The sequence below is a fragment of the Caretta caretta genome, chromosome 8, assembly GCF_965140235.1.
Source record: "Caretta caretta isolate rCarCar2 chromosome 8, rCarCar1.hap1, whole genome shotgun sequence".
Lineage (NCBI taxonomy): Eukaryota > Metazoa > Chordata > Testudines > Cheloniidae > Caretta > Caretta caretta.
Window position 1 is genome coordinate 82,163,716 of NC_134213.1, and position 24,924 is coordinate 82,188,639.

General features: G+C 39.1%; 1 protein-coding gene across 2 annotated transcripts in view; it reads right to left on the reverse strand.

Moving 5' to 3' along the window:
* Positions 1–24,692, reverse strand: part of ADGRL2 (adhesion G protein-coupled receptor L2) — a 492,078-nt gene extending 467,386 nt beyond the window's left edge. For both annotated transcript variants that reach the window (XM_048860984.2, XM_075131687.1), the window contains exon 1: positions 24,433–24,692. The gene's annotated coding sequence lies outside the window, so the exon portion shown is untranslated. The remainder of the gene's footprint in view (positions 1–24,432) is intronic.
* Positions 24,693–24,924: the final 232 nt, after the last annotated feature.

The following is a 24,924-nucleotide window of genomic DNA, read 5'->3' on the forward strand; positions in this document are numbered from 1 at the left end:
ACTTTGGGACAGGCCACTTTTGGACAGCATCCACTTTGGCCTGTAGGGGGCTGATAGTTCCTTGACCCACCTGGTGTCCAAGGTAAGTCACTCTGTTTAGGCCTATTTGACACTTCTTAGCCTTAACAGTTAGTCCTGCCTCCCTTATGCGCTCAAGGACTTTTTGTAGATGTTCCAGGTGGTCTGCCCAGGAATCCGAAAATATGGCCACATCGGCAAGGTAGGCGACTGAATATTCTCCTAATCCCGCTAGGAGACCATCTACAAGTCTTTGGAAAGTGGGGGGTGCATTTCGCAGCCCAAAAGGGAGTACATTAAATTCATACAGCCCGAGATGTGTGATGAAGGCTGACCTTTCCTTGGCAGATTCATCTAGCGGTACCTGCCAGTACCCCTTGGTTAAGTCCAAGGTAGAGATGAACTGGGCCCGTCCCAGTTTCTCTAATAGTTCATCTGTGCGTGGCATTGGATAGTTGTCTGGGCGAGTTACAGCATTTAGCTTACGGTAGTCCACGCAAAAACGTATTTCCCCATCTGGTTTGGGAACTAGAACCACTGGAGATGCCCATGCACTTCCAGAGGGGCGGATTACACCCATCTGTAACATATCCTGGATCTCCTGTTCTATAGCAGTTTTAGCTTGAGGAGACACCCGGTAAGGTTGGACCCTAATTGGGTGAGCATTACCTGTGTCAATGGAGTGGTATGCCCGTTCAGTCAGTCCTGGGGTGGCTGAGAACGTTGGCGCGTAGCTAGTGCACAGCTCCTGGATCTGCTGTCGCTGCATACGCCCAAGGGTCATGGAGAGGTTCACCTCTTCCACACCACCAGCACATTTCCCTTCGTAGTAAACACCTTCAGGCCACTCAGCGTCGTCTCCTCCCTGGGCTGTAAACTGACAAACCTTTAATTCTCTGGAATAAAAGGGCTTTAGAGAATTAATATGGTACACCTTAGGCTTCCGGTTGGAGGTGGGGAATGCTATGAGATAATTAACAGCTCCCAGGCGCTCCTGGACCATGAATGGCCCTTCCCACGATGCTTCCATTTTATGGGCCTGGAGCGCCTTTAAGACCATGACCTGGTCTCCTACTTTGAAGGAACGCTCTCTGGCATGTTTATCATACCAGGCTTTTTGCTCTTTTTGAGCATCCTGTAAGTTTTCTCTAGCAAGGGCTAAAGAGGTTCGGAGGGTGTTTTGTAGGTTGGTTACGAAGTCCAGAATGTTAGTTCCTGGAGACGGTGTAAATCCCTCCCATTGCTGCTTCACCAACTGCAATGGCCCCTTAACCTCACGGCCATATACAAGTTCAAATGGGGAAAACCCTAAACTGGGATGTGGTACAGCTCTGTAGGCAAAGAGCAACTGCTGCAACACTAGGTCCCAATCATTGGAGTGCTCATTTACAAATTTACGTATCATGACCCCCAAAGTTCCATTAAACTTCTCCACCATGCCATTTGTTTGATGGTGGTAAGGAGTGGCAACCAAGTGATTTACCCCATGAGCTTCCCAAAGGTTTTTCATAGTTCCTGCCAGGAAATTAGTCCCTGCATCTGTGAGGATGTCGGAGGGCCAACCTACCCTGGCAAAAATGTCTGCTAGTGCCTGGCACACACTTTTAGCCCTGGTGTTGCTTAGAGCTACTGCTTCCGGCCATCGGGTGGCAAAATCCATGAAAGTCAGTATGTACTGCTTTCCTCTGGGTGTCTTTTTCGGAAAAGGACCCAGAATATCCACAGCTACTCGCTGAAATGGAACTTCAATGATGGGGAGTGGCTGGAGAGGGGCTTTGACCTGGTCTTGGGGTTTTCCCACTCTTTGGCACACCTCACAAGACTGGATATAGGTAGAAACATCCTTGCCCATTCCCTCCCAGTGGAATGATCCACCCAAACGGTCTTTGGTCCTGTTCACCCCAGCATGGCCACTAGGGTGATCGTGGGCTAAGCTCAAGAGCTTGGCCCGGTATTTAGTTGGAACTACCAACTGTCTCTGAGGATGCCAGTCTTCCTGGTGTCCACCAGAAAGAGTTTCCTTGTATAAAAGTCCTCTTTCTATAACAAACCTGGATCGATTAGAAGAGCTGAGAGGCGGTGGGTTGCTCCGTGCCGCCGTCCAAGCTCTCTGGAGGCTTTCATCTGCTTCCTGTTCGGTCTGGAACTGTTCCCTTGATGCTGGAGACATCAGTCCCTCATTGGATTGTGGACCTAGGCTTGGTCCCTCTGGAAGCGATATAGGGGATGGAGCTGTTTCTGTTGACTGTGAACCGCTCTCCGCTGGTGCACTATGTTGGGATTCAGGCTCCGGCTGAGCCTCTTGTGTAGGGTTATCGGCTGCTGCCAGTTCAGGTTCAGTGGGGCCCTCTGGTGTTGAGGTTGCAAGTACTGGATTCAGTGCTGGCACGGGGTCTGGTGTTGGTTGTTTGGCTGGTTCCGGTTCTGGGACTGGTTCCGTCTGGGTCTCTGGGACTGGATCCACTACTGCTGTTGCAGACATTGGCCTGGGGTCCGGGTCCATCACCTCTGACTGGGTCCTGATAGAAGTTTCCGGAACAGAGCTAGGCCTCACGGCTTGTTTAGCCTGGCTGCGGGTGACCATTCCCACCCTCTTGGCCTGCTTCACATGATTGGCCAAGTCTTCCCCCAACAGCATGGGGATGGGATAATCATCATAGACTGCAAAAGTCCACATTCCTGACCAGCCCTTGTATTGGACAGGCAACTTGGCTGTAGGCAAATTGAAAGAGTTGGACTTGAAGGGTTGAATCGTCACTTGGATCTCTGGGTTGATTAAATTGGGGTCCACTAAGGAAGCATGGATAGCTGACACTTGTGCTCCGGTGTCCTCCACGCGGTGACCTTCTTCCCGCCCACACTCACAGTTTCCCTCCGCTCCAAGGGTATCTGGGAGGTATCTGGGCCTGTGGACCTCTGGTGTGATTCCGGTGCAATGAACTGTAATCTGTTGGGGTTCTTGGGGCAGTTGGCCTTTACATGCCCCAGCTCGTTACATTTAAAACATCGTCCAGCTGACGGGTCACTGGGGCGAGGAGGGCTGCTGGAGAACGGGGTGGTGGGACGATAAGGGGTCTGGAGGGCTCTTTGGGAGGTAGGTGGGGCTTTGGGCGGCCCCCGGTAATAGGGTGTGGTCTGGGGTGGTCCCTTCTGGTCTCCGCTCCAACTGCGACCAGTTTTCTTCTTCTCTGCCACCTCCACCCATCTGGCTCCAATCTCTCCTGCCTCGATTACAGTTTTGGGTTTCCCATCTAGGATGTATCTTTCTATTTCCTCAGGAGCACCCTCTAAGAATTGTTCCATTTGCATTAGGAAGGGCAAATTTACTGGAGATTCAACACTTGCTCCTGATATCCAGGCATCCCAATGTTTCACAATGTGGTAGGCATGTCGGGTAAATGACATGTCTGGTTTCCACCTTAGGTCTCTGAACCTCCGACGAGACTGCTCGGGTGTTATCCCCATTCTGACTCTCGCCTTGGATTTAAACAGTTCATACTTGTTCATGTGTTCTTTAGGCATTTCAGCTGCCACCTCAGCTAAGGGTCCACTGAGCTGCGGCCTCAGCTCTACCATGTATTGGTCAGTAGAGATGTTGTACCCAAGGCAGGCCCTTTCGAAGTTCTCTAAGAAGGCCTCAGTATCATCACCTGCCTTGTAGGTGGGGAACTTTCTGGGATGGGAAGTGGTACCTGGAGAAGGATTGCTAGGGTTTGTTGGTATATTCTGCTGGGCCTTTATCTTCTCCACCTCCTCCACATGCTTCCTCTCTTTTTCCTTCTCCTCCAGTTCTTTGGCCCTTGCTTCCATTTCTTTGTCCCTTGCTTCCACTTTCAGCCGCATGAGTTCTATCTGTCTTTCATGTTCCCTTTGTTTTTCCTCAGCCTGAAATTTGGCTAATTCCAGCTGTAGTCGAGCTGAGGATTTGGTCATTCTAACCTCTCTGGTTTTAACTAACTTTACACCCGAGGTTTAGAAATAAACAAACAAAACGTGGCTGTAAAATTTTGCTGTGCTGGAATAGAATACCTATTCTCTGATAGTGATTGTCAGCCTACAGAAAAAGACAATTCCCTTGTCTCTGCTCTGGGCCCAAATTAAAGCAAAAAACCTCCAACTACTTGGAAACCTGCTTACCCAGCCCAAAGAAAAAGCAAATGGGTAGAACACACACCCCCTATTTACTTTTAGGAAGAAAAGAAAAAAAAACCTCTGGGTTGGAAGACTGTGAATTTCCCTGCAGGAGTTAAGTACCCTGCCTCCAGGCAAAGAAAACCTGCAATTCACAAGATAATCCCCTTTTGTCTCTGCTTGGCCACAGTTTCAGCTTTCAGTTTCAACTGCTTTCTGGACTCCTTTTCAAAGGAAAAAAAAAATTTCCTTTTTAAAATCTGTATTTCTAGTTCAAAAAAATCTCAACTGGATCTCAAAATGATTTCAGGTTAATCCCACCACTGTGCCACCATGTCAAGGTTCCTCCCCACTCTGAACTCTAGGGTACAGATGTGGGGACCTGCATGAAAAACCTCCTAAGCTTATCTTTACCAGCTTAGGTCAAAACTTCCCCAAGGTACAAAATATTACACCCGTTATCCTTGGAATGGCCGCTACCACCACCAAACTAATACTGGTTACTGGGGAAGAGCTGTTTGAACGCGTCTTTCCCCCCAAAATACTTCCCAAAACCTTGCACCCCACTTCCTGGACAAGGTTTGGTAAAAAGCCTCACCAATTTGTCTAGGTGACTACAGACCCAGACCCTTGGATCTTAAGAACAATGAACAATCCTCCCAACACTTGCACCCCCCCCTCTCCTGGGAAATGTTGGATAAAAAGCCTCACCAATTTGCATAGGTGACCACAGACCCAAACCCTTGGATCTGAGAACAATGAAAAAGCATTCAGTTTTTTACAAGAAGACTTTTAATAAAAAATAGAAGTAAATAGAAATAAAGAAATCCCCCCTGTAAAATCAGGATGGTAGATATCTTACAGGGTAATTAGATTCCAAAACATAGAGAACCCCTCTAGGCAAAACCTTAAGTTACAAAAAAGATACACAGACAGAAATAGTTATTCTATTCAGCACAATGCTTTTCTCAGCCATTTAAAGAAATCATAATCTAACACATACCTAGCTAGATTACTTACTAAAAGTTCTAAGACTCCATTCCTGTTCTGTCCCTGGCAAGAAGCAGCATACAGACAGACACAGACCCTTTGTTTCTCTCCCTCCTCCCAGCTTTTGAAAGTATCTTGTCTCCTCATTGGTCATTTTGGTCAGGTGCCAGCGAGGTTACCTTTAGCTTCTTAACCCTTTACAGGTGAGAGGAGCTTTCCCCTGGCCAGGAGGGATTTCAAAGGGGTTCACCCTTCCCTTTATATTTATGACACCCTGTCTCCTGTGTGAAGCAGGAGCCATGTTTTGCAAATCTAGAAGTGGCAGAAAGAATCCTGCTTTTAAAAATAATCTTCCTGGTTTATTAAGCACCAGCCTCCATCCCTGCACGCTTGTCACAGAGAAAACTGGGTGCTCCCTATCAGGAACAACTCTATGCATGGTTGTTTCACAGACCAGCTCCGGTGTCACTTCAGAAAAAAGCCACCTGCTGCTTCCCTCAGCCAGGCATGCTGTAACTGACATTTGAAAAAAAATAAATAAAATAAAATAAAGGAAGAGAAAATGAGGAAGATGAGAGACTGGGGGACAGAAAACACATAGTAGATAGAAATTTGCATTAACTATCTGAAGCCAAGTTTAACAGGTAACATAAGTACTGAAGGGATTGTTTCATTAATTCATATTCTAAACTGATACCCAGCAATCTCTGCAAGATGGCAAATAACCTAAGACAGAGAACATTATTGGAAAAGTGGTGGAATACCCAAAATTATCATCATTACCTTATTAGGGAGATAACATTTCTGATCCACTCCTGAATAATAAGGTTATTTCTCCAAATGCTATTTTATATCTCTGGTTCCACTCTTACAAGTTGTATCCATAATTAAGATACAGTAACTGGGGGGGCAGTTTTACTTAGGGGGAAAAAAGCACAAAAGGGACTTTTCTCCTCCATCACACTTGCCCATATTCAGTAACTTTTCATTTCCCATTGTCTCATCATTTTGCAAATGATGGATGAATAAGTCTGGAATTAAATTAATAATTAAATAAAAATTTAAAAATGTGATCCTGTGAGCAGACCTATAAATACATAAATACAAAAGGCCAGTGCATAGTTTTCCGAAGTGGACCTCCAAATCCCTCATTTGGATGTTGAAATTGTCACTCAAATGGCTGCTTTATTTGCCTGAGTGCTGACTTAATAGACTGAATACAGGATGTGGCAGTACTGTTAAAGCACCCGTGTTTGAAAATTGAGTGCTGACTTTGAATGATTTGTGACTATATTTATTCTGTTGTTCAGTTGAAACTAGCATCCTATCTATCCATCATGGCAACTCTCATAACAAATCCAGTGGTTCTGTATATGATCAGCTTCTGAGAAACAACACATGCTCACCGTTATATACTGTGTCTATGCTCTTTTACTTTGTTTTACAGGAAAAAATACATTATAGACTATTGTTCTTAATTTAATGTTAACTAGAGAGATAAAGTGGGTGAGGTAATATCTTTTAATAGATCAACTTCAGAACTTCAGTTGGTGGAAGAGACAAGCTTTTGAGCTGCACAGAGCTCTTCTTCAGGTTTGTTAACTAGTTAATGGTAACTGGTTCTTTGTAAATAAAATGCACATCTCTGAGAAAGGAGACCAGTGGCTAAGGATTTGAGAGTGTCAATTTGAGAGGGAAAAGGCCACAGGTCAGAGAGACTCCATGAGGTTAGAAGCACTGGCCTTAGGATTTTAAAGGGGACTGGAAGAGATGGGAGCAGGCTTGTGGTCCCACCCTTTCTACATGTTAGCATAGGTGGGATGCAGAGAGGGAGAATAAGATATACTAGCTTTGTCCTGTCAAGCTCTGGCATAACTCCAACAATAGTCTTGTTTAGGTGGCTAAAAAAGGTGTGCTTTTTAGCTCAGGGTAACTTACATGTGAGCTCTCCTGAGGAAAATACATGTCACTTTAATTTTATCACTAAATAAATTAGATGAGATCAACCCTGGGAAGGGTATAATGTCTTCACTGTTTTACCTCAGGATAGCTCATATATATTAGCTACATTGAATAAAAAATATTGCACCTTTTTTGGCCGTGAAGACAAGGCCAATGATTTCGACCTGTGCCACATCTGATACTCCCGTCAAGGAGAGACAGTCATTCTGAACTGTATGATGAATTTGTGATGTGGATAATAAATATTTAGGAGAGGCTATTATGTCTACAATAATGAAAGACTACCTCAAGTGTATCAATTTTTTTTTAAAAAATCTCCTTGCATATTTACTTACTGTATGCAGAGAATTGATCACTTGTGATTCTTCATGTGCACATTTGTGCAAGTAATTGTGCCTACAAAAGTGAGCACACACTTGTTTACATGGACAACACTGGCATATGGGTGCACAAATTAACATTTGGATGTCTAATTTGTGTGTGCAAAATCAGAGCCTTTAGTTGAAAATGTACTATTCTTACATGAGGTGTTATTAGTTTTAAAATTGATAGTACTCATTAAATGCAAACTGTTTTAAGTTTTTATAGTTAGCAAATGTCAATAAATCTATGGCATGTAAAAGGGCACTGCTCACATGGCAGCTATTTGAATTCTATACTTTGTCAAATATATGTACCTCTTAATTCAATATTCCTTAAAGGCAATACTCATTGTGGTTTACAGCATGACACCTGACCTTTTGTTAATGTCAAACATCATTTTATTTTAGCAAAGGAAATGATTATATTTCTATAAATCTAATCATTATTGTTGGAAAATATATATATTAGAAAAAAAGAGGAAACACTGATCAACTAATCAGTTGCTTATCTTGTCAGTGATTTCATATGTTATTGATGACATTTATTTCTGGGGCTAATAGGTATGAAATGGAGGGGGCAAGGAAGACAACATAAAAGTCAAAGTTCCACCCTTATCTGAGAATGGCTAAGAAATCTGTTGTGTTGATTGGAAAGAAGAATGTAGCACTAAGTTGTTTTTTCCACCCAAGCAGGATAAAATCATTGATTATAAAATATGTGATTTGGAACTTCACTTGAATGTACCAAGGTTGAGTACAATTTACTAGGCTGCTATTTTGTTGTGGTCTCTCCAGTTCTCCCTACTGGAGTTACAGAATTTAGTTCCTAGACATGGTAATTTTTTCCTCTAGTGAACTGAAACTTTTGCTGTGGGATGACACAGATCGATTGGACTTATATATGTTAATAGATAGCATACATGGCCACACTGATCATGTATGCTAATCTATTAACAGATGCAGGTCTTATTTTGTTATTTTTTATGATTCATGTGGACAGTTGAGACTCTTATACTGTTAGACAGGTTTTGTGCATTCAGCAAAGGCTATGAAGGAATACTTTTTTATTTTTTCTACTTTTCTCCATACATGTACATTTAGGGAGGGATATGTTTTCTACTGAACAGCTGGATTGTGTTTAACTGTCTTACATTGCACAATGTGTTGTCTTTTCTTTGAGAGACACCATGGCAGAATTTTATAGCATGCCTAAGATTAAGTGAAAAGAAAGCTACACATCTGCTTTTTGGTTCTAACATGCCTATTAGATTGGTTCATGTGACACAGATTTAGTATTTCTATTTATTATTTAGATAGCATGATGAGTATGCATAGCACCTCAGAGACAATTTGAAAAGAGACTCTTTCATTGGGACTTTAACATGTAAGACCCCATGACAGGGCTTGCTTCCATGATGCATCCTTGTGGCCACATGACCTACTATTCACTAGTCAGTTGAGTCTTTGACAGTCTTTCGCCAGTTATCCTGGGGTCCAATGCAGTGGTGCTTTAGTCCTCTGACTAAGACATGCTTGAGTCTCACCCCATCCAGGGTATTAAAGTCCAAAATTAAGAGAAAACCAAAAGCTCAAAATAGAGTCATCCAATAAGTTTTCAGCAGGACCCTTCCTTTCCACTCAGGGCCTCTTTTCAAACAACCATTCCTTTGGTTGGTCTCCCCCACCAGGAGGTTCATCTATCTACCAGCTGAGCTAGGCCTTCTCCTTTTAATTGCCCACTCTACACCTGATATCTAATGCACGTGATGAGGCAGGGTAGGGCTAATTGAACCCACAGGAACTCATGCTCCTTTCTAGTGAGGTGCCTGTGCACAAAATCACAGACTGACATAACAAAATACTAAAGCATGAATTTGACTTTGAGCATGTGAGTAGTTCCATTGAATTCATGGCTAAAGTTAAGCATATACTTTAGTGCTTTGCTGGGTGGGGCCTAAAGTCCCAATTGTGAAAACTCTCAGTACCAACTGTAATGATTACTGCCATGAGTAGTCAATTCCACAGCACTTGGTAATGTTTGCAGGACCAGACACAAAACTACACAGATCACAGCAAGGAACCACAAACAGCTGGGGAGATCATGTAAGGTTATGACTAGAGTTGGGTGAAATTTTTCAGCTGAAACTGTTTTAAGCTAAAAATGCAGATTCAGTGACACCAAAATATTTAGTGAATTGATATTGATTTGCTGAATTATTTTGGTAAAAAACACAACCAAATCTAAAAAAAATCCTAAAAAATTAAAATGAAAATTTTCAAAATGAAATGTTTTGATTTGTATATTTGAAATGGTTTTTTTGTTTTGAAATTTCTGTAATTTTAAAATATAAAATATTTAAATATTAAAATATAAATTATTACAATATAAAATATTAATAAATGCTCAAAATTGAGACAAAACATTTTGTTTTGGGTCAAACTAAACTTTTCATTTAACTTGAAATGAATAATTTTAACTTTTTGATCTAGCCCAAATTTTTTCAAAATTAATTTTTGGATCGACCCAAAATGATTGTTTTCTGGTTTTTCAGAATTTTTCAGAAAAATCTGTTATTCGTGAAGCTCTAGCTGTGACAGTAAGCTATAGAGATGTGCTTCGTTATATACACATCTTGTCTGTTTTTCTTTTCAATTGTAAGTGAATATCTTATAATTTGAGAGAAAAAAGCATGGAAAGAGATCAGAAGAAAATAGTGCTGGAAGACTAACAAGTTTGACTAACTGGAAATGGTGCTGTTCCTACTGCTTTGTTTCAGGAATATAACCTGTTGGTGACAGCAATCATGACTTGACAGAGGATCAATCACAAGAGTTACAAGTGCTTTGCCCTTTTTGCAATATGTGACAGTTTTCAAAAATATCATCCAAGATAATCCTTTGTGGAACAACCTTTTGGATGATCTCTACTGACCCTAGTTTTCCTACACAAACACAAATGTGCTTCAAATAATATTTGCCCCAGTTAGTATAATAATCTTGGTAACAACAAGATGTAGCCTAACTAAAGAGGTTTTCTGTGCTTAGCAGCCAGAAGAGACACCTTGAACTAACTAATCAAAACAAAACATGTTTAAAGCTACCTGTAGCCTCACACCTGCTATTGCCAGCACATAGTGCCTGATTCACTACTGTGTTACTCCAGTTTATATCAATGTAATTCTACTGGGACCAGATTTACAGACTATGAAGGACATGATTCACTGGAGCATTACTCCAGCTGTATGCCAGTACAAGTCCAATGGAGTAACCAATGGAGTTCAGTTTTATACCAGTGTAACTCCATTATTTACTCCCATGCAGTTATACTGGCATAACATTGGATATCACAGTACTGATCTGCCAGTGTGCCTCCCACAGCTCTCCTAATGCCTCTTCTGCTATCTGCTTTACAGAATGGATAGGAAGCTAACCACACAGCTTAAATGGCACAGAATTTTGCATTGATCTGGCATTTGCACCTGGGTAATTTACAAAGGACAGAATTTAGCCCTTACTGTTACTTCATCCTGGTTATGTTTTGCGGTTTTATTTAGTATCCACTTCTAACTCCATAACAGTTTTCAATGTGGTTAAGTGACATACCACACTGAAGTAACCAAACAATGATGGCTTAGTATATAGACGGTATGACATTTGATTACAGCTAAGCTCCCGCAAATGCCAAGAGGAGTTCCTGGGAAGATATTTGATATTGACTTTAAAAATGGTCCATGTGACTAAAATTTAATACATCTTGTTAACATTTATTTTAAGAATATTGATTTTAAAGTAGAAATCACCTACAAAGAGAGACCAACGATAAAGGCCAATGTGTAAATTGCTTTAAAACTGTAGTTACTGTAATTATATGGAGCATTTTATAAGCAACTAGGGACTGCTTTGGATAGGTGACTGAAATTTAATCAGTATCTGGCAGATTGCCTTTCTGTTGCACCTCACATTTCCAAAGTACTATTCTAGGGCAAACCTGCTAGCATTGAGAACTTTTATTATCACATTTGGTCTCTCTTTGAACATTTCCCAAAAGAATGGCTTTCACAGTTCTCATGGAAGATTTGGGAGCTGGGTCATTTTTCTCAATAGCATGTGTCTCCCTTTTCAGGTTGGGGCAAACTTCATTAATCTATGTGGGCTGGGTTTTATAATCACATGGAGCATTATGTATGAAATGCATAAAAGATTGATTTGTTAATGAGACTACAAGATAAAGGAAGCTTGCACATTCCTTTGTACTCCAAGGACCTATACGTTTGTGTTAAATCTCTTAGAAAAGACAACTTATTTCTTCTTTATTTGTGTTAAATGGCAAAAAATGGATAGTTTGGGCAAGAGAGCCTGAATGCTCTCTCTCTTTTAAAACAAGGCGATAACAGAAAATAATTATAAATGGTAAATGTGAAAATTAACCTATCTTGAGAGTTTGCGGTTTACAAATAAGAAATCAATAAAGCAGATTTAAAACGTTTGATTATTTTTGATGGTTCAAGATGTAAAGGTCTTAAAGTCTAAATAGAATTCTTAGAGCTTACCTTCATTAAAGTGGTAACTATTGGAAGACATACAGTAGCTGTCTAGATTGATTATTATATTATCTGCTTTGCAGAAAAATAATATCCTTGTCTCAGTGCTTGTTGTGAAATCCTGATTATTTTGCTTAATATACTTTGTCCCCAGAGTAAATTAAAACATTTATTTCTTTTGTACTGTAGTTTGCTTAAACTTGGATTCTTGGAACATATCTGGATTGTGCTGTGACATCTGAATCCCACAAATCAATTTATAGTTGTTAAAGATCATGAAGAATGGTCCATTAAAACAGTTAGTATTTGACAAATAACAACATCTGTGTTTAGTACAGAAATTGATCAAACAGACAGAGCACTTATTCCTGATGCCCAAATGAAAGTCTGCTTGAACAAACTTATTAGTCAGTGTCCTAGTCTTAACATGCTGCCTTATTAAATAACTCTAGATGTATTAAAATCACAATCTAATGTGATAGCACCATGAAATACCTGTTTCTAAATGACAGTTGTTAGGCCAAAAATTACTAAAAACTGAAATATATAGAAAACATACTTTGATTTTCAATAGGAAGTTTCTCTATCACAGATGAATCTCAGAGTCAGACTTGAATGAGTGTGTACTCATATGTTGCATCTAGACATATAAAACAGGCAGATTATCAGTATTGTTTATACTGTGCTTCAGCCACTGTGCTGCATCACTGAAGTCAATGTGTAGAAATTTTAAGGTTTTGTTCCAACTTGGAACAAAGGATTTCAAGATTTTGAAGTATGGCTTCATACTGAAAATTCTCTGTGAAAGAAAATATATTTGTTTTAGATCTATTAGAACATTTTGTTTAGACAAAAATAGAAATGTTTTGTTTTGATGTTGACTTTTAATTTTTTTATATTATATTATAATAGCTAATAAAAATACAAACATTTCAAAACTAAAAGTCAAAAAACAAAATGTTTTGTTCCAAAAAATGTCAAAACAGGACATTTTTGGAACTTTTTCCCCTCTGATTTTTCTTCAGAATGAAATGTTCATGCAATCGACACATGCTTTTGCAAAGCGTTTCAATTACAATGGAACTGCATTCTCTGATGGACAATTGTTCCATCAGAGGGTATATATATATATATATATATATAAGATCTAGCTATTGATTCTATTGGGAGTAGGACCAGAGTTTTACAGACAAATAAAAGATAGGCCCCTGCTACTGGGATCCCACTATAAGTCAGCAATGGATCACAATTAATCAAGGAGAGGGGTATGGGAAGAACAAAAGGTGATAAGAGTAAAAGATTATAACAGGTGGTTTTTATTACATATACATCTTACTAGTTCATTTCTCTCTCTTTGTCTGGGAGTGTGCATTTGTGAGTTGTTTAAAAAGCTGTAGATATTGTTGCTCTGGATTATTGTTTAAATTACTACAGGCTTTGTGTATGTATTTTATTTGCAAATTATGCACGTGGCCCTTATTTTGTATGTGTTTTGCAGACAATACGAATGCTTGGACTTAAGGGTATACTCCAAATTAATGCAATCTATTTTCAAATATGAATAAATAATATTTTACCTTCTACCATGAATAATGATACTTAACATTTATACAGCATTTATTTTCCAACCCACTATACAAATATTAAACAATGAATCCTCACAATATCCCTCTGAGGTAGGTAAGTATTCTAGGTTTTACATATAAGAAAAATGAGAAAAAGAAATAAAGGTAAAGCACCTAGCACAGTCGGGTCCTGGTTCACAACTAAGGCTCTTTGGTGCTGTGCTAATACAAATAATAATATAAACAACAACAGGCAAAATTTTTAAATCTGGGTGCCTAAATTAGGCACCTAAAGAAATCAGTGATTTTCATAGATTTGGACTTCTGAGTGCTCACAGCTCCCTTTGAAGTCAGTTGAAGTTGTGGGTACTCAGCACCACATATTAAAAACAGGTGTCTGGGTGTTTAAGCCTGGATTTAGGTACACATCTTTAGATTTGAAAATTTTGGCTTAAGTAGGGTGACCAGATGTCCTGTTTTTAAAGGGACAGTCCTGTTTTTGGGGACTTTTTCTTATATAGGTGCCTATTACCTCCCACCCCCTGTCCCGTTTTTTCACACTTGCTATCTGGTCACCCTAGGCTTAAGTGACTTTATGGAAGGAACATAACAAGTCAGCGGCCCAGCCCGGAGTAGAACTTGGAGGTTCATGACTCCCATCACCTTCTGTTCTCAAAGATCCCAAACCAAATCCCAAGCCCACTATCTTGTACCCAGTGCCAATAAGGTCAAGTGGGCACCACAGTGATAGGTGACCATTGAGAGGTTATATGATGTGCTTCAGGGAGAAGAGGAAGACTCCATCCTCCAGACCATGGAATGTCTGCTGAATGAAGGCTACTCTAGTCAAACTGCTGAAGTAGTCTGTACAGTTCTTTACATACCGCCTCGGCTACAGGGGAGGAGAAAAGAATCTGCAGAGAGGCAGATCCTCCAGTTCCACCCTCTTCTAGGCCGCCATGCTGTGCCCTCAGCTACACAGGAAGTGCTTAGAAAGTTGGTTTGATAAAGGGGATGCACATCCTCTTCAAGACCTCCTAAAGTTCTATTCTGTTCTATTCAGGATCTTATACCACATTCATCACCACAGTATTTGAATGCAGCCTAAATAGAATAGAATAGTTCAGCCCTTCCTTTCCTCCGCACAGCAAAAATGCAATGGTTCCCTTCCTGTGGGATCTCCACAGCTGCAGTCGAGAATATGGGATTTTCTCCTATAAGAATACAGAGCCAAATGTGGCTTTTTGGTTATGTTGTTGGAAGAGAGTGTGCAGGTAGCCTCACTGTCGTCTCACCAATACAGGAGATACCTGAAATTCAGAGGTAGTGCTCCTTGGAATGTTACCCAGAGAACCTGGGCAGTAGATCTGATGGAGTTCCATGATTCTAAAAGAGTTAGCCAAGGCTCTCCTTCATGAGGTACGGCAGGTGGGAGAGCGGTATTGAGGGATGATGCATCCTGCAACTTTCCATACTGCAAGAAGGACCATCTCTGGCCATGCTCCCACATAGCCCACTGAGCCATTCTGCTGGTGTCTGCTCTGCACAGAAAAAGTATCTCAGGCTACTTCCACTCAGGTCCTATAGCTTACTACTTCCAGCTCCAGTGCACTTCAGGGGCTTGCCCACAGGCATTACTTTCCTTCACTTGCAACTGAGATCCTGCCACTTATGGGGTGCTAAGGCAACTACTGGTGCGCAATACACTTCAGAACAAAGGGGAAGGGAAAAATCTGATAAGTGACACTGAGCCAGACTCTATCATTACAAGAAATGCCACAATATTTTAATATCTAGGTGTAAACTCATTACACGAGGTCACATCCAAAAGTCTGAGTACACTTCACAACCAAATTGAACTGAATAGAACACAATTGACCTTGGAAGAATAAAAGTCTTAATCAACCCTCAAGCTGACTAAAACATCAGAAACTCCAAGGATATCCTAAGAAACTTTCACAGTGGGTCAATGCAAATTTCTGACTTCCCATTAAAACCAGGGAGAGAATAAGGTGTGTGAACAACAGACAACAGTTAGCATAAGTTGTGATCTTCTAGCTTTAATCATGAGCAACCCCCAGTACATTTATAGAGGAAAGCTTACCTACATAGTATTCGAAAACCAGAGGGTGTAAGTTTAGACTGCTAACAGGCACGTCTAATTTTCCTTCATATTTAGGGTTTTATAGTCAACCATACCCACGAAAAAATAGTACAAGTAGTAACCTGATAGTTATTCTCCACAGACGTGAAGAAAGCTTAAAGAATTACACAATGTCTGAAATGTTTGACATGTATAACTGTTTTAATTGTAATGTTGTTTTTCAAATTGATTTTTTGCTGTGTTGTAAGTTGAAACAGTGGCAAAAGTTCACAGTAAAGAAGCAAAGCTTACACTGGGGTGAGGAAAGAGGGCACTAAGTCTGTCCAATCCAATTAATTGACACATTTCTAAAATAGGGAATGTGGTCTTATGAAATTACATAGAAGTATCTGTCCTTCCTTAGTTTAGTGTATGGTAAAGTGGCGCTGTTTCCTAACACCAGTTTGATCTACTTGCCAGTCTTCAATATTATAGCATCTCAGCACCTCAGAAACATTAAACATCAACTCCCCTGTGAGAAAGGGAGTATTATTGTCTTTCCTTATTTTGCAGATCAAGACTCAGTCAGAGAGAGATTAAGTGGCTTGCCCAAGGTAACACTTGCCCAAACAAGTTTGTGACAGAACCAAAATTTGAACCAAGGATGCCTTAACCACAAGTCCATTTTTCCTCTTAGTCCATCCTCACTTGCTAGTCTAAACATCCCCCTGATGTCTGCACTTAACTAAATTACCCACTGAATTTTTCCTAATGTGCTCAAGCTAAAACCTATGTACAAAGACAGGAAAGCAAATTTAGAATTATAACCTATTTTTGTAGCAAATTATATTCATATCATTGATATCCATATTAATTCAAAATATATTTGGAGTCACTATACCTTATTTCTGTTTTTAACATAATAATTGTCATTCATGTCACATTTTAACCAAATTAAATTATAAAAATACTCCGTGCTTAAGAACCAACAACACAAGTATCTCCTCTTATTACACGGAGACAAACAAGTAGTTTATTGGAAAAAATATGTGAATCTCATTTCTGATCCTAATGAAGCAAGTAGCCCATTATACTGAGGTTAATTTGTTGACTCATGATTTCTACTTATCCAATGATATACCGAATCATATGAACAAACCTCTACATCTAATCAGTTTTTTTATTGAATCCTGACCTTTAATACACCTTCTTCTTGATTATGAATGGCAGTAACCTTTATCTAATTTAAAACAGACATACTGATGCAAAAATATGCAAAGTATACATGTAAATTCTGAAATAAGATGAAGATATGCATAATCTTCTGGGGAGAAAGATAGAGATGTTTACATGAGGGCCAATTGAGGGTATGTGTGTATGAGGGGGAGAATAAACAAAAAAACAAAACAAAACCGAACCCCAGAACAAGAATGGGTTTGGAGGAACAGCTGCAGAGAGCGTGAAGTCTGTTTAGATTTTCAGAGCTTCTATTTAAAAATCCCGAAACGTCAATATAAATATCAATTTTTATTCTGCTTTTCAGCATTTTATGACATTCATGAAATGATCAAAATGCAGTAAAGTCAGACAAAATACCTCTTGCAAGCTTTGGCAAACTATGCTTCCATATTCCATTGTTTTTTCACTTCAAATACATAAAATTCATTCCCTGCAACAGAAAAGCTGAGTCAAATTCACAACATTCTAAGTGCTGTCTATGTTCGGTTCATGCTGCCCTTTGTCTCAAAATGGAATGCCATGCACATCATCAGGCGATATTCTTTTTCATCCATAACATATTTAGAAACTGCTGTCGTTACCAAAAAAAGAGTGATTTTGAAAAAAAAAATTACTTATCTAACTTTCCCCCCCTTTCCTCGCACTTTCTTCTTTTCCCCCCAGGTTAATACAAATGGGCTGCATTGACATTACTAGAGATGAACCCAGCCATGGGCACATTCTGAACTGCAGCATAAGCCTATAATCCATTCTCTCTTTTCACAAGTCATTCTTTCCTGTGACGAGCTCTGAAATGAAATTGTACATCAGCTGCTCTGCTCAAACATTGGAATCCATTTTTGTAAAGAATATGCAGAAAATTTGCAAAACTAGGAGTAAAGAATGTCAAAGCACAAGTCTAGTGAACACATTCCTCTGACAGAATTCTACCAAACAGTACCTGGCATTAGCATGTACTTTCACGATTAACAAGAGGGGGTTGTCAAACTACTATTTCTGAAATAAACAGATTTATCCTGACAGATAATCAGTAGTTTGCACTGCCTAATACATGTTATCATCCACGACTGACATAATTACATTAAAAGCACACTTACTATAATCTTTCATTGGAAATTAAACAGGTTTTATGTAAGACATAAGATGGATCTTTTGGGGAGTGCATGGGGGCTGGGAAGGGAGAGAGGAATATTGGGGAGAACATATAAACTAAACAACAAAGAGTAAATCCCAAGAAAATCAATGCCAGATTGAGTCTATCAGAATCTATTAGCATAATTTCAAAAGAAATTAAAACCAAATGTGCAGAACTGTAAAATGTGTCCTATACATGCAACCAGTATCTGGGTAATGCCTTTCACTTTCCCATTATACTATCTCAATGGCATCCTCTGTGTGTATGCATGTATGTGTCTGTCTGTGTCTAGTCCCCTGCCTTACCCACAACAGGAACTAGGCACCTAACAACGACATCACAAGTTTATGATATATTTCTGATTTAGACATTTATAGTCAAATATTTAAAGATGGCCACAGATCTTGGGAGCCCAACTTGAGTGAAGTACCATGGGCCTGGTTTTCTGAGGTGATAAGCACGTGTGACTAACATTGACTTTGACTGCAGTTGTGAGTACTCAGCAGTTCTGTTAATCTGTTCTCAAAATGAGCTCCAAAATGAAAGAAGGCATCCCTGATCAGTGTCCACGTTTGTAAACTTTGGTCTTGATTCCTAAGGGCCAATTCCTTAAATGTTTTTTTAGTCAAAAAAAGTAAGGTTTGTAGGATTTGTCCCGAAGTACAAAGAATGTGTGTTTCTTACTGGTCCTATAATTGCTTGAGGCCTGCTTAGGCAATGAAACTAATGTGGCTATGCTACGCATGGCTGGGGACAAGACATTAGAAGCTTGTGCAGAGATATCAAGCCATCTGTATGCTATAGTGTAGAGAGTTTTGGGACAGGATACAGAAAGGCAGGGAAAGGCCAGAAAGATGTAGGTTAATACCTGGTTGATCTAGGACTGACACAGCCAGGCTATGCAAACCCTTTGGAGAAGAGTGCAGAAGCTACTGAAGCCCAGTGGTTGAAAAACTGGCTGCAGAGCAGTCCTGTAGCATGAGGGAAATGAGGAATGATTCCACTCACACATCTGACATCTGTGGAACCTTCCTCACAAACAGCTTGTTTCCTCAACTAGCTTTTTCAGCAGGAACCAAGAATGGGCTCTGTGAGAACAAGAAAGTTTTAATAAAAATGATCTCATCTGCTATCTTTCTTCTAGGAATCCCCTAAATCCTTTGAGGATGTTACCTTGCCTCAAAAGAAGAATACTGAGCATAAAATAATTCCAGGAACATTAGGTCTAATTCTAAAATTTTTCTTTCTTTCTCTCCTATACTTTTTATTGTAGGTCACAGTGTCATAGTTAACATTACATTGTTATTATTGACTTCACTGACTCACAGAACACAGCACAGTGCAAAGGTCAGGGAACAGAAATTGCATAGGTTAGTTAGTGGTTGTATTCCCTTTAGTAAGCATTTACTCCTTTGGTTGTAGTCCTCTTAGCTAAAGCATACAGCTTTTGAACCACAGGCTCCTGTAGAAAGGTGAGTCAAATGTCCGAGTTTTGGGTCTATTAGTTTATTTAGGGTAGTAGAGAGACAAGGGGTGAGGTAATATCTTTTATTGGACCAGCTTCTGTTGGTGAGACAGACAAGCTTACAAGACAGAGAGAGAATGAGAGCAAACTTGTCTGTCTCACCAACAAAAGTTTGTCGAATAAAAGATATTACCTCATCTACCTTGTCTGTCTAATATCCTGGAACCGGCATGCCTATAACACCACATACAATATTGAGAGTAGTGAATTTCTCCACAAACAGAACCTGAAAACTGGGTGCATTCTGGTTTTTCTATCCTCATACAGTTATATTACCCTGGCAGCAAAGAGAAGAAGTTGAAATAACAGCTGGTTACTGAAGGGTCCACTTTTGAGAATTGATTCACACCAATGCATATTTCTGAAACAATCTAAGAGATTTTTTAATGTTGCAACATTAACAGAGTGATGGAAATTAAATGGATATGTAACAAATGCAATCTTCTTGCAAAATACTTGGCAGTGTCATACAGAATTTAAATGAATTTATAATTATGTGCTAACTATACACTTGTTTAACACTCACATTTCTCAAGAATGAAAAAAATAAACTATACTTTTAAAATACAGCCTCTTAGCTGATTTAGACCTGTTTCAATCCCACTGGTGTAAATCAGTGAAGCATTTGGCTGTGTGGCTTTAGCCTCATGTACTGAGTACTGTATGCCGGGCAAATCCACAGAGTCTGATACATTGACGAGGATCAGGGAAAGAAAAAACTGATCTAACAAAGTGGTCTCATCTGTTCTTTTTATCCCTACTCTAAAAATGTTGAATTGCTCTTCACCCATGTTCTGCATATTTCTTGCACTTGATTATGTGTTAAGGCTGTTTGATTGTTGTTTATGTGAGATATTTTGTGTCCAAAGGTCAAATGAGCATAGCTTTTGAATCAGATTCCTACTGGCTGCTTTTGTAATACTTAAACTTTGCACACTGGGAGGAAAAGAAAGTGGGAGACAGTTCAAGCTAACTCAAATAAACAGAGAGAAGTAAAGCAACAATTGCTTTTCTGTATGGACCTGCTCCCTTGCTCGATTCTTCTTTAGAGATAACACTCTTTGACAAAACGTCAGATAACCATGTTCAAAGTTTCACAGGCTAATCATTTAAAGATGCATTTCCACTCCATTTATTTTCCTTTATCTGAACCCTCTGTTGGTTCATTTCAACTGAGGACATTTTCATTTAGACTCCCCAAAACAGAGACATGTAGGGAAAAAAAGGGCCCACTTTGAAACCCCTCTGGAGATTACAAAGAAAAGCATATGACATTAGAATGCTGTGTTCTGATGAGAACAGTTGTTTGCATAAAAATGTTAACTATTACTAAAACTTCAATGAAGTTTCAAGGAAAGAAAGACAGATAAAGCCTCAGGTTAATTTGAGTCATTACCAAGCACTTTACCTGCTGAAAAATTCCAAAATGCAAAGGGATGTCAATCTTGTTCTTTAGGATTTTTTTTTTTAAATGGAGAAGACCTTCAAAGTAGACAAGACAGTCAATTACAGACCTGATTCAGCTCTTAACCCCTTGAGGTATAAGTAAGCTTTTTCTGCAATAGAAATCATATTCAGCATTCATTCAGATAAAAGGCCTAAATTTCCAGCATGATATTTCAGCAATGTATTCTGGAGTACAAGGCAATGACAGGTATTGCAAAATGAGAGCATGATATAATCAAATACGTAAGCTGATGAGACACACTGGGGAACACATATTCTTTTTCTGCTGCCGTAGCAAGTCACTAATGACATCTCACTACTTGATAAACTTGTAGCCACTTAGGTTTTCTTTCCTACTAACCTATATTGCTGTACATTTTCTTACATGATCTATCATATGTTCCCTTCATTGCTAAAAGACTCTCTCTATATATATATATATTTGTAAGGTACTAGACTTGGTTAAAGCTGAAAGCAACTTGGGCCTCAATGAACAATTAACAAGTTGAATGGAACTTATTAACCATCTCTATAATATCCTTTTAAGACGATAATTTATCTTTTTAACTTTCCTCTGTAAAACCTGCAGAAAAGAGCCTGATGGGAGCAAGTACACTGCATTATATACAGCTACAAGGTTTACCACATCCTATAGATTCTCTTGCAAGGCACATTAAAGTGGAGTAAAAGGTAACTTATCTTGAAGAGTTGTTTGAGTGAGTTACCATAGCAAGGGCAAGTTCAAAGATGATGAAGAAGAAACCATCATCAGTGGAAAACAGAAACCAGGTGTAAAGGGCCCTAATAATTTTGGTTAGAAGACTACACAGGATGAACTAACTTGAAGCTTAACATATGGGTTAGATCTTTAGAGAGTTTCCTGAAAGGTTAGCAAATAAATTCAGAGACTTATATAAAATGCAGGGCCTGATTTTCCTTTCATTTATTTCAGTGTATCAATGAATTCAACCTGTAAACCTGGTGTACCTAAGAGGAGAATCATACCAATCATTCTGAAATTACTTAGTGAAATGATGGTGATGACTCACTTAAGGAACACTTTCATACCTGTGAAACATTGGCCATTTGGTTGAAGGAAAGGAAGCCAAAAATAACTGTTTGCTACAACATTTTTTTATTCACTTAGAAAAAGCTTTTCCTCCTAAAGGTCCTTTTGCCCCCTCCTTTTCATATTTCCAGTATTGATTTATCTGATCGCATCTCATTGATTATCAAATTCCATAGGGATCTCCTTTATCTCCCAACTTTATATTGGCCAGAATTTCCATTCAAAAAGATCCCTAAGGTCTTTTCTGAAGTTCACTTTTCCTATCTAAAATTCCCCATCCCCATTTTATTTTTTTGTAATACCAAAAAATATTCTATAAATGCTCTTGCTCCTGGAGTAGGCAAGAAGAATGAATTTGCACTGGACTCTTTCCTCCATCTCTAAATCAAAATTGCTGTGTGTGCAGCAAGCAGAATGGAGAAATTTCTCACTCTCTTTCTATCTGGAAATGATTCTAAAATTCGTAATGTGTGAAGGCATTGTTCAAAAACAGATACTGGTTCTTCCTAGGTAACTTGAATTTACTTAAAAGAACCCCCTTGCACTTAAAATAGTTAACAGCAATTCTAATTACTGGATAAGAAAGAAAGGTCAGATTTCTGTTACATCATTGTGAAAGGTTTTTATTACATGCTGCTATAAAACGTATTTCTTTGTCAGTTGCCATCCTAGCAGACTAGCCTGCATACCAATAGGAACTAAAATGCCAAGAAGCAGAAGATAGTTATCTACTAAATTCTATGTACAGTAACCTAACAAATGCCAGAGGAAGAAAGATTGCCCTCTGCACAGTAATACTTGTGTAGATGTCTTCTTTATGCTAACAATGACAAGGCTCCTTTCGTTTGTACTGTACTCCAAAATCAGAATGCATTTTTTTCAAAAGCAGACTGTATATCAAAGAGAAAAGATAGACATTCTGGGGCACTGGGATACTTAATGTGAAGAGCAAATACATTTTCCTGAAGACTGCTAACTAAAAGATTTGAATCCATAATGTTAAAACTGAAGATTTACACCATCAGTATTATTCAAGGTACTAGGGAAGGTTTTTGATGGTTTTAAACTTTTTTCTTTCCCCTCTTTCTGTCCATTCTGCTTTACAACATTTTCCTCTTACCTCTATTCTGTTCCAGACTTTTAAAATTACAGTTGTTTTTATTAACTCCTAAGTTAGTTAGATAACATTTCTATATGAATAATATATACAAAACTAATTATTATAATTTACAAATTGCAGCTGACAAACGATGAAGTGAGCTGTAGCTCACGAAAGCTTATGCTCAAATAAACTGGTTAGTCTCTAAGGTGCCACAAGTACTCCTTTTCTTTTTGCTAAACAGGACAAATTTTATTGAAGGACAAATTTAAGGAAGAAGAATTCTAATGCTGTAATTTCTGCACTGTGCTGCTCTTCAAAACTATTATTTTATTGTATTTGAATATATCTAAAATTGTCCTGTCAAAGCAACATTTCAGATGTAACTCTAAACTCTGCCAGCAAATCCAAAGAAATGTTCATGAAGTGATGCCAGACTTACTGTCTGCCTTCATACAATCAGTGTGCTCTCAAACGTGCTAGTTTCATATTTCTTGTTATACACACTTCGAGTCAGAACTTTACTGAGTAAACAGCGCTTGAATTGCCTCCCCCCCCGCTTTTTGCAGTCTATAGGAATTATGCCCCAAACTGGTTTTGATCCAGTTAACTTTCTTTTTTTAAAAAAAACAAGCATTTTATGTTCAACATTTCAAAAAATAGATATGAACACACTTATAACTATAATGGTTACATTTAATTACTTCTATTACTACTGGCAATTCTATTAAAAATATGTCTATCTTGTGGTCTACATTTATTTGACAGGCCCATTTGCAACAAGGCCTGCAGTTTCCTTGTATACAACAGTGCAAAGTAAAAGGTGACCTTTTTATTTATGTTTAAAACATTTCAACAGTTAGTTCTGCTCCAAAGATAACACCCTAAGAAGGTTCAAGGCCAGGAACCCCTGACAATATTGACTTTTCACTTGATGACTACTGCACTGCATTGACTTAAACAGATATTGGAAAACATTTTTTAAAAGGAAAAAGAAAAAAGCTTAATTGAAGGTTGCACTTGTAGACTAGAGAGCCTCTATGTTAAAATCTTACTTGTCATTGTAAAAAGGATAAATAGCTGGCTAAATAAATGTTAGAATAACAGTCACTTAAACAACTGCACCTATACAGATAAATAACAAAAGCATCAGGCACCTGGCATCATATTAGGACCTACTGATGACAAGAACATGCATCATTATAGTGGCATCTAATAATGAGCAAATAGTGATGGTATTATGTCTTTAGAAGAATCAGGCTCCTACCTTTACAAGACAGATGGAAGGTAAGTCCCCCTTTAAAGAAAGTTGTCAGTAAAACCAGGCTGCAGTTGCAGTAAATTGAGTCCTTTCAGTCACTGTATACATGCAGCAGTTCTGCAATGAGGGGAAAAATATTATGGGAGGAGCAGCTGTGAATGAGTGACCTCCTGAAGCTGAGTTCTCTTTGTGAATCAAGCACTGGGAGCCAGTGCCTCTGATTTGCATGGATTATCTCCACTTGAACAGATACATTTAAATTTATCTGGCACAGTGGCAAAAAAATGGGAGAGAAAGTGAATGAGAGCGAGAACAAGAGAGAGAAGGGGAGAGACAGAGAAAAAGAAGACAAGAAATCGGGAAGCTTGGCTGGATATGCTGGTTCTGGCAGAACTGTGTCTCAGAAGAGCTACAGCTCCCTCTTCATGTCACAATTATAAGATAAGAAATGCTGTCATTAAGCACTGGTTAATAACAGAATACCTCCCCTGCCCCAAA